The sequence below is a fragment of the Herpailurus yagouaroundi genome, unplaced genomic scaffold, assembly GCF_014898765.1.
Source record: "Herpailurus yagouaroundi ecotype Mexico unplaced genomic scaffold, PumYag 160, whole genome shotgun sequence".
Taxonomy (NCBI): domain Eukaryota; kingdom Metazoa; phylum Chordata; class Mammalia; order Carnivora; family Felidae; genus Herpailurus; species Herpailurus yagouaroundi.
Window position 1 is genome coordinate 47323062 of NW_024412401.1, and position 18080 is coordinate 47341141.

The 18080-nt window shown below is 37.6% G+C and overlaps 1 protein-coding gene across 3 annotated transcripts in view; it reads right to left on the reverse strand.

Annotated features, from left to right (window-relative positions):
• NR6A1 (nuclear receptor subfamily 6 group A member 1) overlaps positions 1-18080 on the reverse strand; it is a 231724-nt gene that overhangs the window by 168760 nt on the left and 44884 nt on the right. The gene's annotated exons all lie outside the window — the stretch shown is intronic.

Sequence of the window (18080 nt, forward strand, 5' to 3'; positions counted from 1 at the left end):
CCTATTAAACATGAACTATCCATTCCACACCCCCTAGCAATCTATTCTTCAACCCACTTCCCCTTTTCTACTTTCTGTCTCTAGGAACTTGCCTATTCTAGTTATCCATGTAAGTGGAATCATACGACATTTTTTGTCCATTTTTTAAAACTGGCTTGTCTTCTGAGTTGTAAGAGTTATTTATTTATTTTAGACACTCCTTTATCAGATACACGAATTTCTCTCTCACTCTGTAGCTTGTCTTTTCATTTTCTTGTTAATGTCTTTTTAAAGGCAAAAGTTTTACACTTTAATGAAGTCAATTTATCAAATTTTTCTTTTTGTGACTTGTGTCATTGGTATCATGTACAGGAAGTGGTTGCCTAGCCCAAGTCACAAAAACATTCTTCAAGACATTTTGTAGTTTTAGATTTAGGTGTATGATCCACTTTGAGCTCATTTTTCTGTCTAGTATAAATTAAGGGCATAAGTTCTTCTTTTTGTTTTGCACATAGGTACCCAATTTTCCCAGCATTACTTGTTGGAAAAAACTACACTTTCCTCCACTGAATTGTCTTGGCACCTCTGTCAAAAATCAATTGACCACATATGTAAGGATTTATTTCTGAACTCTCAATCCAGTTCTAGTACCTATTCTTATACCAAAATATCACACTGCCTTGATTATTATTTTATACTAATTTTTGAAACCATATAATGAAATTCTTCCAACTTTGTGCTTTTTCAAAATTGTATTGGCTATTCTACTTTAATTCCTTTGCATTTCCACATAAATTATAAGATTAAATTTCTTCAAAGAAGTCAGCTGGGATTTTTTAAATTTTTTTTTAAAGAGCGATTACACTGAATCCAGACATCAATTTGGGGATAACTATCATTTTAACATTTAGACTTGTAATCCATGAATATAGAATATCTCTCCATTTGTTTAGGTCTTTTTAAACTTCTCTCAACAATATTTTATAGTTTTTAGTGTACAAATCTTATAATACTTTTGTTAAATTTATTCCTTACTTTCATTTCTGGATTGTTGCTAGTATACAAAACAAACAAAAAACTATTTCTGTATATTGATCTAGTATCCTGTGACCTTGCTTAAACTCAATTCGTTCTGGTTTTAGTTTTTTGTGACTTACTTAGGCATACAGGATTATGTCATGCATGTATAAAAAAAGTTTTAATTCTTTCCAATTTAGATGCCCCTCTACCCCCACCGCACTAGGTAGAATCTCCAGTGAATGTTAAGAAGAAGTGGTGGGTGCCTGGGTGGCCCAGTTGGTTAAGCATCTGACTTCAGCTCAGGTCATGATCTCGTGGTTCATGAGTTCAAGCCCCGCATCGGGCTCTGTGCTGCCAGCTCAGAGCCTGGAGCCTGCTTCAGATTCTGTGTCTCCCTCTCTCTCTGCCCATCCCCTACTTGCACTCTGTCTCTCTCAAAAATAAACTTAAAAGGGGTGCCTGGGTGGCGCAGTCGGTTAAGCGTCCGACTTCAGCCAGGTCACGATCTCGCGGTCCGTGAGTTCGAGCCCCGCGTCGGGCTCTGGGCTGATGGCTCAGAGCCTGGAGCCTGTTTCCGATTCTGTGTCTCCCTCTCTCTCTGCCACTCCCCCATTCATGCTCTGTCTCTCTCTGTCCCAAAAATAAATAAACGTTGAAAAAAAAATTTTTTTAAATAAATAAATAAACTTAAAAAATTTAAAAAAAAAAGAAGTGGTAAGAGTGGACCTTCTCATCTACCTTGTTCCCAATCTTAGGGGAAGAGCATTCATATTTCACCATTAAATATTATGTTAACTTTAGGCTTTTCATAGATGACCTTTATCAAGGTGCATAAGTTGCCTACTATTACTGACTTGTTGAGAAATTTTATCATGAATGAGCATTGGATTACATCAAATGCTTTCTCCATGTCTACTGAGATGATCATGCGGGCTTTTCAAAAAACCTTTAGTTAATATGGTTTATTACAGGACAGCAAACTAGGACTTGTGGGCCAGCTATTTTTGTAAAGTTTTACTGCAACACAGGCACACCCCCCTATTCACATATTACCTATGGCTGTTTTTGCAGTACTACAGTAGAGCTGAGTAGTTTCAACAGAAACTATACTGGTCCTAAAGCCTAAAATATTTAGCGGCTAGCCTTTGAAGAGAACATCTTCTGACCCCTGGTATGTTACAATAATTTTTACATATTTATCCAGCCTTGCATGTCCGGAATAAAGCCCAATTGCTCGTAGTATATAACCCATTTTTCTATGTTGCTGAATTTGGTTTACTAATATTTTATTAAAGGTTATTATGTCTGTGTTCATAAGGGTTACTAGTCTACGGTTTTCTTATGATGCCTCTGGCTTTGTTATCAGAGTAATAGTGTCCTCATAGAATGAGTTGGAAAGTGCTCTTTCCTCCTCTACTTCTTTTTTTTTTAAGTTTTTTTTTTTAATCTATTTTATTTTAAGTTTATTTATTTAGAGTGAGAGAGTGCATACACAGTGGAGGGGCAGAAAGAGAGAATCCCAAGCAGGCCCCACACTACCAGCATGTAGCCCAATGCGGGGCTTGAACTCTTGAACCATGAAATCATAAGCTGAGCAGAAATCAAGAGTCAGATGCACAACCAACTGAGTCACCGAGGCACCCTATTTTTATTTTAGAGACAGCGCACACACAAGCAGGAGAGAAGGGCAGAGGGGCACGGGAGGTGGATGGGAGACGGGTGGAGAGAATCTTAAGCAGGCTCCAACATTCAGCAAGGAGCCCAACACGGGGCTTGATCCCATGACCATGAGATCATGACCCAAGATGAAATCAAGAGTCGGACGCTCAACTGACGGAGCCACCCAGGTACCCCCTCCTCTACTTTCTGAAAGACTTTGTGAAGGATTAGATTTAGTGCTTCTTTAAACGTTTGATAGAATTTACCAATGAAACCATTGGGCCTGGGCTTCTCTTTATAGTAAAATTTTTAAGTACTGATTCATTTTAATTATTAAAGGTTTTCATATACGTATTCTATCTTCTCTCGAGTTAGCTTTAATGATATGTGTCTAGGAATTTGTCCACTCCATTTAAGTTTTCTAATTTGTTGAGATAAAGTTCATGATTTTCCCTTATAATCCTTTCAATTTCTTTGAAGTAACGTCCTTGCTAAACTCAATTAGTTTTATTTGCTTCTGGTTTGTTGTGAATTACATAGGTAAATATGGGATGATATCATCTGTGTATAAAGGCAGTTTTCATTCTTTAATAATTTTATTTACAAAAATAGCTGGTCCACATGTCAAAGTTTGCTGGCCTCTGTACAATTTAATAAAATAAAAGATTTTTTAAAATCCCCATATGATCATCTTACTTTGGGATTAGTTTACTCTTTATCTAGTTTCTTAAGGTAGAAGCCTAGGTTAATGCTTGAGACCTTTCTTCTTTCCTAACAGTTATAAATTTAAAAGCTATAAGTTTTCCTCTAATCACTGTTTTAGTTGCATTCCATGAATTGTAGTATGTTTTCATCTTCATCTAGTCAAAAATATATTTAAATTTGCCTTGGGATTTCTTTGACCTATGGGTTATTTATAAGTATGCTGTTTAATTTCAAGTATTTGGGGATGTCCTAGATTTCTGTTATGGATCTCTAATTCTATTGTGGTCATAAAACACACCTTATGATTACAATCTTCAAAAATAATTGAGACTTACTTTATGGCCCAGAATATTCTTAGAGACTGTTCCACATGCACTTGAAAAGAAATGTATATTCTACATAGAGTATTCAATAAATATGGGCTGGCTGACAGTGTTAAGTCTTCTATATCCTTGCTAATTTTCTCTAGTTTCTCCATCAAGTATTGAGAATGGAGTATTGAAATCTGTAATTATTATTGCTGAATCTTTTATTTCTCTTTAAATTCCTGTCAGTTTTTGTTTCAGATGTTCTGGTGATGTTATGTTTTTATAATTGTTATATTTTCCTCAAGTATCAACTCTTGTCCTTATGAAACGTCCCTCTATCTCTAGTAATATTTACCCTAAACTATATTTTGTTATTAATATAGTCATCCCAGCTCTCCTATGGTTACTGTTTATATAATCTATTTTTTAGCATCTTTTTACTTTCAGCCTATTTCTGTCTTTACATCTAAAGTATATTTCTTATTGACAGCATATAGTTACATCTTGCCTTTTTATCCAGGTTGACAATCCCTACCTTTTGAACAGGCAGTTAGTCCATTCGCATTTGATATAATTATTGACATGGTTGGGTTTATGTATGCCATTTTGCTGTTTGTTTTTGTTTCAGGTCTTTAACCTCTCCTCTTCCTTTACTATCTTTTTTGTGTGTGAAATATTTCTAGTATACTATAAGTATGGTAGCATACCATAGTAAAAGTCTGTTGACTTTTTTACTATGTATTTTTTATTTTCTTTGTGGTTGCTCTTTACAATATGCATCTTTACTTACCACAATCTATTTTTTTTAATGTTTACTTAGTTTTTGAGAGGGGGGGGGGAAGGAGGCGAGGAGGGAGGGAGGGAGGGAGGGATGGAGGGAGGGAGGGACAGAGAGAGAATCCAAAGCAGGCTCAAGGCTGTCAGAACAGAGCCTGATGCGGGGCTCAAACTCCTAGACCATGAGATCATGACCTGAGCTGAAGTGGGACACTTGACAGACTGAGCCACCCAGGCGCCCTTATCACAATCTATTTTTTAACTCCAGGAAATACAGAAACTTGCTTCAATATATCTCCTACTCCTTCTCTTTGTTTTTATTACCATATACGTGTTATAAACTCAATAAATACAGTATTATTAAATACTGCTTTAGATACTTTTGTCATTTTAAAAGAGAATAAGAAAAAAAAAAGAGTTGTATTTACCTATATACTTAACCATTTTCCAATGTTCTTCACTTCTTATGGATTCAAATGATCATCTGTATCACTTCCTGTCAGCCTTAAGGACCTTCCTTTAGTATTTTAAGGCAAGGCAGCTATCAACAAATTCTGTGCCTTTTTTATGTGAGAATGTCTTTATTTTGCCTTCATTTTTGAAGAAGAGTTTTCTAAAGAAATCTTGGTTTTTTCTTTCCACATGTTGATTATGGCATTTCACTGCTTTCAGACCTCCTTGTTTCTCATAAGTCAGCTGTATATGCTATTATTATCCCCTTGTATGTGATGAATCATTCTTGCTGTTTTTTTTTCTTTGTCTTAAATTTGTCTTGATTTTTCTTTGTCTTAAAATAGTTTGACTCTGATGTGTGTTTTATTGTGCTTGAGTTCATCAAGCTTCTTGGATTTGAAGTTCAATGTTTTCTCTTCAAATTCGGAAAGCTTTTGGACACTATTTCTTCTAATATTTTCTGGTTCCTCTCTCACTCCTCCCTTTTTATATATGTATATTCTTAGGTATACATTTGATATTGTCCCACAGATCTCAGAGGTTCTGTTCACTCTTTCAAGCTTTTTTCTCTGTTCTTCGTATTAAATAATTTTTATTGACCTATCTACAAGTTCACCAATTCTTTCTTCTGCCATCTTAAATCTGCTGTTGAGTCCATCCTAATTTTTCATTTATTATAAGTTTATTTATTTTGAGAGAGAGAGCCGAGCACACAAGCGGAGGAGGGAAAGAGAGAGGGGGAGGGAGGGAAGGAGGGAGGGAGGGAGGGAGGGACAGGAGGGAGGGAGGGAGGGAGGGAGGGAGGGGGAGAGAGAGCGGGAGGAGAGGGAGGGAGGGAGAATCCTAAGCAGGCTCTGCACTGTCAGCACAGAACCAAATGTGGGGCTCAATTCCATGAACCATGAGATCATGACCTGAACCAAGATCAAGAGTGATATGTTTAACCGACTAGCCACCCAGGCACCCCAATTGTTGTAATTTTTAAATCAAGCACTTTCATTTTGTTTTACAGTTTCCCCTTGAGACTCTATTCATTGAGTCGTTGTCATCATAGTTTCCTTTAATCCTGTAAACACAATTCCCTTCATTTCTTTGAAATATCTATAATAGGGGCTTTAGAGTCTGTGTGTGTCAGATCCAACATTTGTGATCACTAGAGGCAGTTTCTACTGATTTTTTTTTTCCCCCGCAGTATAGGTCACACTTTGGTGTTTTGCATCTTTTTACCTTTTTGTTGAATACTGAACATTTAAAGTAAGGTACTGCTGGCAACTCTAGATTCTGAATTTTTCCCAGCTAAGGTTTTGTGATGGTGGTGGTTCTTCTGGTTTTTGTTTTTGCTTTCACTAACTTTCCAGGAATATATCTGTGCAACCTGTCTCTCCTATAATGTGTGGTGCCTGATGGTTCAGAATTTTTTCCCTGGTTTTTATTGTGAAGCCAGATCACCCCTCTGTCTATATAACTTACTGACTGGTCAGAGGTGGTGCTCACCTTGAGCCCTTTTATTCTCTCCTGATGGATCTGTGCTTGGGATGGGGACCACACTCTCAGTTTAGGTCTTTAAATCTACTGTAGATTTTACTTTCTGCTGGGCTTTCTCACACAACCTTTGCATTGGCCAAAAAAATATATAGATGGCTTGGGCTTGCACTGGTTTCTACTGTGTGTGAAGCCTCCAGTCAACCCAGGATATATGGAGACCCTATCAAACTTCCTGTAGTTGCCTCACTGCCCAGACCTCTCTGTTAAAGCCCTATCCAGTCTGCTGCTCCACTGTCTGCCCCAAACAGGTCTGTAACCTTAGGCTAGAAGAGTTGCTTGGCTCTCCCTAGTTCACTTGTTACCAAGATCATCACTTTTTTCTCTTCAATACTATTTTTTTCTACTTAAATCCAAGTTGGTTAACACATAGTATATACAGTAAGATCATCACTTTTAACTGCTAATACTCCAAATCAAGTGAGCCCCCTCCCACAGGGGTAGTAAAGCTGCTGGTTTTCTACTGGTTGAACTACTACAACCAGTTCCACTCTGGTTGAACTACTACACTATCAGGGCTGAAAATAATGGGAGAAATCCTGGGCAAGACCATAAACATGTTTTATACAAAATTCAGTGGTTTTCATGAACAAATGCTTCTCAACTTGTTATAAGCCTGTAATTATTTGTTTCTTCCAGCTTTACAGTTGCTTTTGGGGGACAGGATTTGTTGACCTGCTCACTCAGTCATGCCAGAAATGAATCTCCTCATTAGATGTGTTTTTATAAATCTCATACATGATAAAAGTCTAACTTTGCTAAAGCCAAACAGTCTGAAATCCAATCTGCTTTCCTGGAATTAGACCCAAGTGTCATAATACCTAAACTGTTCAAATACACCTCAATCCCAAAATATACTTGAGAAAAAACTTCCCTGGGGGAAGGCAGAGGAATAAAATGACTCTGGAATATTGGAATGATTTTCAATTCCAGAAGACAATAATACAAAAATTTGAGTATCAGTTATTTCCAGTTCCCACCTCCCAAAAGCCCTAACTACTGGAGTCGGTAGTACTCTATAAATGGACATATAATCTGAACAGCCCTAAAGCCAATCATGGCTAGGGCAGGAGTACATAGTCTCCAATCTTGTCGCCATGTAGGTACTCAAACAGCTCCTACACAGAGAAGGACACTGAGTGCTACAGCTGGCCCTGGCCATTGCAACTAAGCCCATCAGCATGCATGGGTGTCTATCATGGGTCCCTTGACCACAGGCCTGGGCTTACCTCTTGGCCTCTCTAGTCATACCATCCTGAAGCCCAAAGTCCTGAGTCTTAATACTCATACTCCTAGCCAAAAACTGGGTGGTTTGAAAGTATCTCTTCTATTTGCCAAACTTCAACCATCACGTAATGCCTGGATTCTCACTGCATTTGCCAGCTCCCCATGCCTTCCCACCCCAGGGCTGCCAAATAATTCCTAATCAGTGATGCCCCTGAATTTGCCCTACCTGTAACACTGTCCCTCAAACTCCAGACTTAATGGTGAGTTTCTACAACCTCCATCCAGCCTGCTACCTGACTGACGTTATCATGTCAGACAATCTGTCTACTGTTCATATTCTCGTAATATTGTATTTGTACCTTCTACTAAATAGTCAATGCTATAACCCTTGACAGGACAAATGGACACCTAACCCTAGCTGGGCTTATCCTCTTTCCTGAGCATTTAAATTTTGAATACCAATGCTTCCCTTAGCCTGTGTTGAGCATGGGTGCTGGAAAGACATGACAAGGCAGGGCAGAGGCGGCCATTTTCTACCATGGATACCGAAGCAAAGAGTATCAGTTTGAAGGAGAAAAGAAGTATGAAACAGAGGCACCACAGAAGCAGAAATAAGATTCTATATGACCAAAGAGATGGGAGAGAAATTCTGGTCTTAACCATTTATGAAATCCAAATGAATGCTCTGCCCTTAGGCCTCAAGAGAAACCCTGTACTTCCCAACAATGTCCCCATTTTAAATTAGTTTAAGGGGGAGGGGGAGGGAGAGGGTGTTCTGTTCCTTGCAATGGAACTACTCCAGTTAATACCTCTGGTTTCTCCCTCGCCACCAGTCTATGTTTCCCAGAAACCCACATCACTCACACTCTAGTTAGACCAGTTACTTCTCCACCATACAGTTCCTTGCGTTCAACCCATGCTTTTCTGGCTATACCCAGATTCTTTACAAATCCCTAAGTTAAGATCCTATTCTCTAAGCGCTGAAGTTCTCTTTGTCTATGATGAACAAGCAATGAGACGTAGTGTGATTTTAACCTTTTAGCCTCAGCTTCTCACCTAGGAACCACCACCTACTTCATATGGTTATGACAGGAATTATATATGGTGAGAATAAAGTCCTTGGCACCTCATCGGACACACAGCAAGCTCCACTAAAGGTAGTTGTTTTCAGTATTACATTGATTAAATTTGTGCATTCTGAACATGAGGTAAAAAACTAATATTTAAGAACTGAAGGGCACTAAGTATATCAAGAAGACTAATCAAAAGTAATTCCTTCTGGGTAGTATTCTTTTCACATGAGAGCACTATAATACTAACTTGTGAGCAGCCATACCAACTCCCCAATCAAATCTATTTCTCCCAAACTTGTATTTCTGAAGCTTTGAAAATGACCCTGTGACCTTTCACCTATATTTGCAGGATCATTTCTACTAATTTACTGATGTTGCTTGAGATTTGTTTGCAGATATTTTTACCCGTTTGGAAAACAAAAAAAACAAAAACACAAACACAAAGGTAAGAGGTTGAAAGTAACTGGCCAAAAATCAGTTATCAAATCTATGTGAAGAGATTGTAATATATTTTTGGTGAGATATAATTAAGGGCCAAAATTATCATTACTATTAGGAAAGGGTTACCAATAAGTTTTTGTCTAGCAAAACCTCTAACAGAAAAAAAAAAAGATAAAGGGACAGAGACAGAGACTAAATACCACAATTAAGGTTGTTTTGATAAAAATTACATTTAGGGCTTGGTTTTTACTACATCTTAGTTATGTTGACAGATTCCTGGATAACTGAGATACTAAATAATCCAGACGCCAAACAAATCAACAAAAGTCCCACCACAAAATCATTACAAAAAGGATTTTATTTCCTTCTCAATTACACAAATCTACTCCATTCAGCAAAAGCAAAAACAATTCCTAGGAGAATCATTTGGTTTTAGACTCATAAATAATTGTCAACAGGACTGATCACATAATGAGGAGTAATTCTATCGACAGTATTAGAACTATTATTATAAATCTGTGCATACACAATGGACCACACACACACACAATGGTCAGATTTTGCTTTAAGTCACAGAAGAACACTTTCTATTTCATACCTAGCTCCAAAGGCCCATTGCACTGAGCCTCCTTCTAGCTAGCCTGTGGCTATTTTTCTACCTTCTCCTCTTCCTTCCCAATCCTTTAGCCCCAGGATTCTCAAGGCATTTACTTACAGGATCCTCTTGGTGAATTAATCCAACATTCATCCATCTTATGAGTAAATGATGTTCAATTCATTTCTACTTATGAATAAAGGCTATCGTAGTTTGTTAACTGTTAATAAAATTCAGTGTTTATAAACTAAAATTAACAAGAGACTCTTTAGTATTCCACTAAAACACCTGGCTGCTACAAAATAGGTAACAATGTTGCAAAAACCCTATTGCAATTACATACAAAAAATAAATCATGCAGTTCTCAGAAGAACTCCATTATCACTGTTGAAGGAATTAGTGGTAGTTTTCAATTGCTACTATTCTTGTTTTTTAATCTTCATTCAGCAAGGTCATTTCAAAGTAGTTTGATACATGCTGTATGACAGGTATTACATCAAGAGTATCCTTATTTTAAATTTTCCAGTAATGAGATTGTGATATATAGGTCATGTTTCAAACAGGAGTCATACCTTAATTGCCAAAGCACATTTATCATCCTTACCCCAAATTTATTTGTGCATGATAGTCCATTTCCAATGGAAAACAGGAACAGTCAGATTAAGTAGGTAATGGGCCTCTGCCTAAGTTGGCTGAGGTCAAAAAAAGGTGGCATCACTGCAATAATCAAGCAAGCTGTTCTAGGCTGCCAGGTCACATTACTTCCAGCCTAGTAGTCTTCCTAAACTTTCTCTCTAAACTACCTCAAGGAGCATTAGAAACTCACCCCACCCGTTATCTTTTAATTTTCCAAGCCCCATATATTCTGCCCATGGCTTCTTGGAATCTCACATCCCCTTAATGGACTTTTTTCCTTCATCATTATCTTAATTGTTTGTCCAGGAAAATCTCTGTTCTCTCAATTTCCATTTTTACACGAAAAACCCACACCTTAGACTAGAACACTCAAAAAAACCTTTTTTTGTTTTGCTTTTTTTTTTTTTTAATTTTTTCAACGTTTATTTATTTTTGGGACAGAGAGAGACAGAGCATGAACGGGGGAGGGGCAGAGAGAGAGGGAGACACAGAATCGGAAACAGGCTCCAGGCTCTGAGCCATCAGCCCAGAGCCTGACGCGGGGCTCGAACTCACGGACCGCAAGATGGTGACCTGGCTGAAGTCGGACGCTTAACCGACTGCGCCACCCAGGCGCCCCTGTTTTGCTTTTTTATGCCCAAGGAGAGGAGTCTTAGACCCAACAGACAGCATGGAGCCAATAATGCCTCTTTCTGCAATCTCCTGGAAGTAGATTTTCAGCTCTTGGATCTAAGTGCACATCCTTCCTGTCCTTACTCCCTAAACTCATATCCCTTTGCATTAATGACTAGCTCTATCACCTTACTCCTCCAATCCCCCAATATTCAAAGTGAAGCAACTGGACAGCTACTGAATAAGCCAAGATTTTGAAGTCTAAAAGGAAAGGAAGGGAGGCAGCAAAATGGATTCCAACATTTTAATTAGAATTTTCTTACATGTTTTTAGAATGAGATAAAGGTTCATTCTTTCTCTCAGACTTTGAGGGGTAGCAGTATTTTCAGAAAATTCTGGTTTTCTATTCTGTTTAATTATGAGTTTTACAAGCATTGTTTTCTTCTATTTTTCAGTCTGATTCCTGTTCTTGGCTCTTCAGTTAGGGCCTATTGCCACCTTGTGGACTAACTGGGCATAAATGCCAACGCACTATCACAGGTTCTCACTTCTGTGCTTCCAGAAGAGACCACTAGATGGTGACTTCAAGTTTGAAGAGACTTCTAAATCAATCTAGAAAACCAGTTAGTTGGTTTATGACTACACAAAAAATAGATTCACACAGATAAAATAAAAAGGAATGTGTCCAAAATTATGAGTTAGATAAAAATAAAAATCTTTTGGAGGTAGTATGGTCTAAGGTCAGGCTTTGACTCTTAGCAAACTAGAAATACAAGGGAACTTTCTCATGCTGATAAAGGACAACTACAAAAAACTGTATAGCTTCCTGATTTCAAAACTTACTATAAAGCTACTGTAATCAAAACAGCGTGATACTGACATAAAAATAGACATACAAATGGAATAGAATACAGAGCCCTGAAATACATTCTCCCATATATGGTCAATGATTTTCAACAAGGTTGTCAAGACCATTCAGTGGGGAAAGGGACAATCCTTGAAAAGATAGTGATGGCAAAATTGAATATCCACACGCGAAAGAATGAACGTGGATTACACCGTATGTTCAAAAATCACCTCCAGACGAATCAAAGACCTAAAAGTATAAAACTGTCAGAGGAAAACGCAGGGAAAAGCTGAATGATTTTGGATTTGGCAATGATTTCTTGGATATGACACCAAAGGCACAGGCAACAAAAAAGGTAAGCTGCACTACATCAAAATTAAAACCTTATGTATATAAAAGAACACAAAGTAAAAAGGCAATCCATGACATGGGAGAATTTTTTTGCAAATCATATATCTGATAAAGGTTAATCTCCAGAATAAAGAATTTTATGACTCAAAACAACAAAAACTTGTTTAAAAACGAAAGACTTAAACAGGCATTTCTCCAAACATATATAAATAGCCAATAAGCATATGAAAAGATGTTCAATATCACTACTCATTAGGGAAATGCAAATCAAAATCACAATGGGGTAGGGGCGCCTGGGTGGCTCAGGCGGTTAAGCGTCCGACTTCGGCTCAGGTCATGATCTCACAGTCCGTGAGTTCGAGCCCCGCGTCGGGCTCTGTGCTGACAGCTCAGAGCCTGGAGACTGTTTCAGATTCTGTGTCTCCCTCTCTCTCTACTCCTCCCCTGTTCATGCTCTGTCTCTGTCTCAAAAATAAATAAACGTTAAAAAAAAAAAAAAATCACAATGGGGCATCACACCCATTTGGATGGCTATTATCAAAAACACAGGAAATAACAAGTGTTAGTGAGGATGCAGACAAATTAGAACTCTTGTGCACTGCTAGTGGGAATGTAAAATGATGCAGCCACTGTAAAAAACAGTATGGCTGTTCTTCAAAAAATTAAAAATAGAATTATCGTATGATCCAGCAATTCCAGTGTTCGAACTGAAAATAAGGACTTGAAGAGATATCTGCACATTTATATTTAGAGCAGCATTATTCACAAAGCCGAAAGGTGTAAGCAATCCAAGTGTCCATCAACCAATGAATAGAGAAAATGTGGTGTTTACGGACAATAGAATATTATTCAGCCTCAAAAAGGAAAGAAACTGATACATGCTACAACGTGGATGAACCTCGAAAACACTATGGTAGGTAAAAGAAGCCTCATACAACAGGACAAATACTGCATGATTCTGCTTATATAAGATACCTAGAGTAGTCAAATTCACAGAGAAAGTAGAACAGTGGTTGCCAGAGGCTAGGGGAATAGGGAAATATTAATGGGTACACACTTTCAGTGTTAGAAGATGAAAGAGTCCTGTGGATGGATAGTGGTGATGGCTATACAACAATATGAATGTACTTAATGGCACTAAACTGCACATTTTAAAAATGGTTAAGATGGTAAAGGTTATGTATATTTTATCACAACTTTTAAAAATAAAAGGAGGGGGTGCCTGGGTGGCTCAGTCGGTTAAGCGTCTGATTTCGGCTCAGGTCATGATCTCAGAGTCCATGAGTTTCGAGCCCCACATCGGGCTCTGTGCTGACAGCTCAGAGCCTGGATCCTGCTTCAGATTCTGTGTCTCCCTCTCTCTCCGCCTCTCTCCTGTTCATGCTCTGTCTCCCTCTGTCTCAAAATTAAATAAACATTAAAAATTTTTTAAATAAAATAAAAATAAAAGGAACAGGGTGTTTGTGTGGCTCAGTTGATTAGGTGTCTTACTCTTGGTTTGGGCTCAGGTCATGATCTCACGGTTTGTGAGTTCAAGCCCCACCTCAGGCTCTCTGCTGTCAGCACAGACACTTCTCTGTGCACACAACCTCCACCCCCCCCCTCAAAAATAAACATTTAAAAAAATAATAAAAGGAGGAAAAGAATCTATAGCTAACAACATACTTGAAAGTAAAATGTTGAATTCTTTCTCCCTAAGATCAAAAACAAGACAAGAATGTCATTCTCACCACTTTATCTACTATTGGACTGGAAATCTTTGCCAATGCAATAAGGTAATAAAAATAAACAAAACTCATAAACATCAAAAAGGAATAAGTAAAATTGTCTTTATTCACAGATATATACATAGAAAGTCCCAAGGAATTTTTTAAAGTTACCAGAACTAGGAAACAAACTTAACAATGTTAACATACAAAAATCAACCGCTTTTCTATACTAGCAATAAACAATGGTAAAATAACATTTTAAAATACCACTTACTATAACATTAAAAAAAAAAAAGAGTACTTATGGTAAGTTTAAAGAAAGATATACTAGATCTCAACACTTTAAATACTTGCTGAGAAAAAAAAGTTCTAAATATGTGAAAAGATATACTGAATTCTAGAAGATTCAATTCTAAAATGACAACTCTTAACCAAATTGACAGGATCAGTGCAGTCCAGTAAAAAATCTAGGGGTGCCTGGGTGGCTCAGTCGGTTCGGCCTCCGACTTCAGCTCAGGTCATGATCTCGCGGTCCGTGAGTTCAAGCCCCGCCTTGGGCTCTGTGCTGACCGCTCAGAGCCTGGAGCCTGTTTCGGATTCTGTGTCTCCCTCTCTCTCTGACCCTCCCCCATTCATGCTCTGTCTCAAAAATAAATAAACATTAAAAAAAAAAAATTTTTTTTTAAATCTCAGGAGGCTTCTTTAAAAAAAGAAAAAACTGACGAGATGATTCTAAAATCTATAGGGAAATGAAAACAAAACACCCTAGAATAGCCAAAATAGTCTAAACAACTTTGAAAGAAAAATGGAGTTGGAGCACTAACACTACCTGATCTCAAGACTGATTATAAAGCTATTGTATTCAAAACACTGCAGTAATGGTGAAAAGATAAATAGATTAATGGAAGAGAATACAATCTATAAATGGACTCACACATACAAAATATCAATTTTTCAGCAAGTACATCAAAAATTCAATGAGGAAAGTCTTTTCAACAAATGGTGCTAAAACAAACTAATATTTCTCATACCATACAAAAAATTTAATTTGAGATGAGTTATAGACATAAATGTTAAAACTACAAACAGAGTTTCTAGTAGAAAACACAAAACACCTTTGCAACCTCAGGACAGGCCAAGATTTCTTAGAACACAAGCATTAACCATAAAAGAAAAAAATTAATAAATTAGACTTCCTAGAAATGTGAAACTCCTGCTAATCAAAAAAACATATTAAAGTAGAACAGAAAGCCACAGATTGGTAGAAAATATTCACACCATGTATTTGATGAAGGACTTGTATCCTAAAAAAAACATAAAACAAAAACAAAACCCACAACTCAATAACAGGACAGAGAACATGGTTTCATTTTAATAGTCAGAAGATTTTGAATAGACACTTATAAAAAGATTTATAGAAAGATGATATACGAATAGCCAAAAAGAGTATGAAAAGGTGATCAACATAATTAGTCATTAGGGAAATGCAAATTAAAAACATCAGTCCCATAAACATGCTCACTATAATGACTAAAACTTAAAAGCTGACAATACCAGGAGCACCTGGGTGGCTTAGTCGGTTAAGCATCTGACTTTGGCTCAGGTCATGACCTCATAGTCCGTGAGTTTGAGCCCCATGTCGGCTTCTGTGCTGATAGCTCAGAGCCTGGAGCCTGCTTCAGATTCTGTGTCTACCTCTCTCTCTGACCCTCCCCCCACCCCACTCTCAAAAATGAACATTAAAGGAAAAAAAAAGGCTGACAATACCAAATGCTTGCAAAGATGTGCAACAATTGGAACTCATACATTGTTAGAACTGTAAAATATATAAACAATTTGGAAAACTAGCAATTTCATAAAGCTTAACATACATCTACCATATGGCCCAACAATTCCTAGATATATGAAGAGAAATAAAAACACATATCCACAAAAACCTTGTAAAAGAGTTTTCACAGCTGCTTTGTTTATAACAGCCAAAAACTAGAAACAGCCCAGGTTATCAACAGGTGTATACATAAACTGTGAATATAGTCAATGGAATACTACTTAGCAATAAAAAGAAATGAACTACTAAAACCTGGAACAACATGGATAAGTCTCAAACATTATGCTGTAAAACACTAGACACAAAAGAGCACTTGTTGCTATGATTCCATATATATGACATTTTAGAAGAGGTAAAACTAATTTATCATGACAGAAATCAGAAATTATTGCTTCTTGAGGTAGAACTGTGGAATCAACTGAGAAAAAAGCATAAAGATATTCTGAAGGGATAACAATGTTCTGTATTTTAACAGAACAGAGATTACAAGGGTACACACTTTGTAAAAAGTGCCTGAACCTTATACTTACTATCTGTGCGTTTAACTATGTAAATCATACCACTACTTTAAAAAGATTAAAAGTTTATTGTTTTTGTAATCACACAAGTTCCAGCTCTGCCAGTTACCAGCTGTGTGGCCTTGGCCAAGTGTGAAACTGTCAGTGTCTTCATCTGTAAAATGGAGGGAACAAGAGTTGAGAACAACATTGTAAGAGTTGCAAGAATAAATGAGAGAATGTTTTAAAACCATTAGCATACAGGGGCACCTGGGTGGCTCAGTCGGTTAAGCATCTGACTTCGGCTCAGATCATGATCTCACAGTTCATGGGTTCAAGCCCCGTGTCGGGCTCTGTGCTGACAGCATGGAGCCTGGAGCCTGCTTCTGATTCTGTGTGTGTCTCTCTCTCTCTCTCTCTGCCCCACCCCCCCCACCCCCTCCCCCGCTCATACTCTGTCTCTGTCTCTCAAAAATAAATAAACATTAAAAAAATTGTTTTAAACCATTAGCATATAGCAAATGCTCACTAGATATTAGCCAAAAGAGTTAGAAACCCTTCATCACATATATCAGCAAACAGGATTGGCTAGAGCAGCTAGATGCTAGACAATTCATATATATATTACCTCACTTATTTTTTAAAGACAACCCCTAAGAAGGATTATTACTGTTTTGTGAATAAATAAACTGAGCTTCACAGGTTTCCAACGGTCACTAGGCAAGGAGTGGCAAAAGCCAAGATGCGAACTCTCATGTTTTTTATCCTGCACCATGCTATCTTCCGTTAAAGGTCATTTTCAGCAGTGTAACCCTCCAACTGCCAGGAGAACACAGTCAAATGAGAAGCTATCAAGGCTCCCTTTATTATTGATAGTGTGTTAGTGCCAAGCCTGATTCTGAAAAGCAGGCCAGTTTTGATAGCAGGACTGTGAATGGAGGGAGAGCTGCAAGTAGAAGCTGGAAAATGCTGCTCTAGGCTCTTACCCTGTTCTCAGGCTTCGAGATGGTTCCTGCTACTTGTGGATACTGATGCCCTTTCCTTAGAGCAATTTCAAGGAGAGATTTCTGAATGTAAAAATCTGTGATCTAAATGAGAAGCTGGAACGTGAGTGGCTCAATTTAAGGCAGAACAGCCTCGGAAACTTTGTAGCTAAAATGAGAGGAGATTTTTTTTTTTTTAATCTATCTTTTTTAATACAAGAGCTTTGTTACAAAAAAAAAAAAAAAAAAATTAAGGGAGCCTGGGTGGCTCAGTTGGTTAAGTGTCCGACTTATGCTCAGGTCATGATCTCGCAGTCCATCAGTTCGATCCCGTATCAGGCTCTGTGCTGACAGCTCAGAGCCTGGAGCCTGCTTTGGATTCTGTGTCTCCCTCTCTCTCTGTACCTCCCCAACTCACACTCTCTCTTTCTCTCTCAAAAATAAACATTAACAAAAATTTTTTAATTAAAAAAAAAATTAAAACACAGAAATAATGAAAGTTGCCCTGTGACCCCATTTGCCCAGATACTACACTATTAACAAACATGTCAGTATATCCTTCTTCAAGACTAAAACCTGCCTTCTCCTTAGCAATTCTATAGTAGTAAGTACTCCATTGCTCCATGGAGTAAGTACTCCATGGATTATCACAATTTATTAAACTAGTAGTCCTCTATTAAACTTCAAGCTGTTTCCATTTTTTTTTTTTTTGCTATTATAAATGCTGAAAGGAATATCTGTGACTATAATTTTGCTTACCTGTCATTTCTTATAGGATAAAGACTGAGACATGAATTGCTGAATCTGTAATTTTTTAATCTTTAAATTTTAAGCTGCT